This window comes from Octopus bimaculoides, chromosome 13, assembly GCF_001194135.2.
Source record: "Octopus bimaculoides isolate UCB-OBI-ISO-001 chromosome 13, ASM119413v2, whole genome shotgun sequence".
In the NCBI taxonomy this organism is placed as follows: domain Eukaryota; kingdom Metazoa; phylum Mollusca; class Cephalopoda; order Octopoda; family Octopodidae; genus Octopus; species Octopus bimaculoides.
This window is the reverse complement of record NC_068993.1, coordinates 54,524,710-54,527,519: the sequence shown is the minus strand read 5'-3', so window position 1 is coordinate 54,527,519 and position 2,810 is coordinate 54,524,710. Positions and strand designations below refer to the sequence as shown.

General features: G+C 39.2%; 1 protein-coding gene across 5 annotated transcripts in view; it reads left to right on the top strand.

Moving 5' to 3' along the window:
- LOC106867546 (proton channel OtopLc) overlaps positions 1 to 2,810 on the top strand; it is a 186,402-nt gene that overhangs the window by 73,878 nt on the left and 109,714 nt on the right. The gene's annotated exons all lie outside the window — the stretch shown is intronic.

The following is a 2,810-nucleotide window of genomic DNA, read 5'->3' as shown; positions in this document are numbered from 1 at the left end:
ACACACACACACACACACACATATATACGACGGTCTACTTTCAGTTTCTCTCTACCAAATCCACTCACAAGGCTTTGGTCGGCCTGAGGCTATAGTAGAAGATACTTGCCCAAGGTGCCACGCAGTGGGACTGAACCCGGAACCATGTGGCTGGTAAGCAAGCTACTTACCACACAGCCACTTCTGTGCCTAATATTTTTTTATTTTATCTCATTTTTATTTATTATTTGTTTATTTATTTGAAGCTTAGTACTTATTCTATCGAACTCTGTTGCCGAACCGCTAATTTACGGGGAATTGAACACATCAATACCAGTTGTCAAGCGGTGGAAGGAGACATACACAGACACATACACACGATGGGCTTCTTTTTAGTTTCTGTTTACCAAATCCACTCACAAAGCTTTTGTCGTGCCAAAGCCTTAGTAGAAGACACTTACCCAAGGTGCCACTCGGTGGGACTGAACTCTGAAACATGTGGTTGGGAAGGAAACTTCTTACCGCACAGCCACATCAAACATTTTCCGGGAAAGGGCTGGTGTTGACGTATTTATATATATATCTAGATAGATAGATAGATAGATAGATAGATAGATAGATAGATAGATATATTATCGATTTCGGAAGGATGTAAGGCATAATCGATCACCGGGGGGATTTGAACCTCGAAGAAAAAAAAAAGGTTACGCAACTAGATACCGCAACACACGTTCTCTCGAGTCCCGACCGATTCTACCAACCACTGGTCCTACTGCACTAATAATAATAATAATAATAATAATAATAATAATAATGATAATAAATCTATTATAGGCACAAAGCCTGAAATTTGGGGGGCGGGGGTAATCGATTACATCGACCCCTGTGTTTTACTGGTACTTGATTTATCGACCTCAACAGGATGAAAAGCAAAGTCGACCTCGATGGAATTTGAACTTAGAGCGTAAATCCGAACCAAATACCGCTAAGCATTTCGTTCACTGTGCTAACGATTCTGCCCCCTCACTGCCTTGATAATAATAATAATAATAATAATAATAATAATAATAATAATAATAATAATAATAATAGTGATGATGATGATGATGATGATGATGATGATGATGATGATGATGATGATGATAAAAATAATAATTATTATTATCATCTTCATCATCATCATCATCATCATTATCATCATCCTTTCCTCGACCCATCCTTTCAGTTTCGATGTGGTGGTCATGGTGGTGGCGACATTGACGACAATGACAATGCCAACGCCGACAGTGATGATGATGATGATGATGACAAAGATGATCGTAAGGTCTTCTAATTTAGGCGCAAGGTCAGAAATTTTAAGGAGTTAGATGACACCACCAAACCTAGTATTTGATTGGTGTTTTACTTTATCGAACCTTGGCGGAATTTGAACTCGTGATAAGCTTTGCCAAATTTAACACTAATTCGTATTGGTTTCAAGAATTTTGCACAAGGCCAGCAATTTCAGGAGAAGGCATAAGTCGATTACATTGACCCCCAGTGCTCAACAGGTACTTGATTTATCGACCCCGAAAGGATGAAAGGCAAAGTCGACCTCGGTGGAACTTGAACTCAGAACATTCTTTTCTTCTCTAGGCACAAGGCCCGAAATTTTGGGGGAGGGGGTCAGTCGAATTAGATCGACGTTTGATTGGCGAAAGATAAATATGTTTGTAATTTCCTATTTATAAATATCTATTTTTATTGTGTGTGTGTGTGTGTGTGTGTGTGTGTATATATATGTATATGTACTTTCTTTGTATGTTGCAATATAGTAAAACATCAAAAGATGTACCGCGGTTTCTTTTAATGACATACTTTGAGTATGTGTGTATGTATAGATTTATTTTTTATTGTCCACAGGGGGCTAAACATAGTGGAGACAAACAAGGACAGGCAAAGGGATTAAGTCGATTACATCGACCTCAGTGCGTAACTGGTACTAATCGACCCCGAAAGGATGAAAGGCAAAGTCGACCTCGGCGGAATTTGAATTCAGAGCGTAAATACGAACCAAATGCCGCTAAGCATTTCGTCCGGTGTGCTAACGTTTCTGCCAACCCGCCGCTTTTTAATACTAATAAATATTAAGAGATTAATAGGTCAATAACATGAGACCAATATTTGCAAAAGTATTTGCAATGTGTGTGTGCGTGTGTGAGTGTGTGTATGTGTGTGTCTGTGTATACACACGGAAGTCATACAGGTGCACGCATTTACATGGACTTGTACGTGCGTATATATTTGTGTGTGTGTGTGTGTGTGTGTATGTGTGTGTGTGTGTGTGTTCATGCATTTATGTATGAATAAATATTAATATTAGAGCGGCGAGCTGGCAGAAACGTTAACACGCCGATAAATTAAGTACCAGTTACGCACTGGAGTCGATGTAATCGACTTAATCCCTTTGTCTGTCCTTGTTTGTCCCTTCTATGTTTAGCCCCTTGAGGGCAATAAAGAAATAAGAAACGTTAGCATGCCAGGCGAAATGCTTAGCTGTATTTCGTCTGTCTTTACGTTCTGAATCGAAATTCCGCCGAGGTCGACTTTGCCTTTCATCCTTTAGGGGTCGATTAGTACCTGTTATGCACTGGGGTCGATGTAATCGACTTAATCACTTTACCCGTCCTTGTTTGTCCCCCTCTATGTTTAACCCCCTGTGAACAATAAAGAAATAAATCTATACACACACACACACACACACACACACTCAAAGTATGTGATTAAAAGAAACCGCGGTATATCTTTTGATGTTTTGCTATATTACAAATTACAAAGAAAGTACATATATA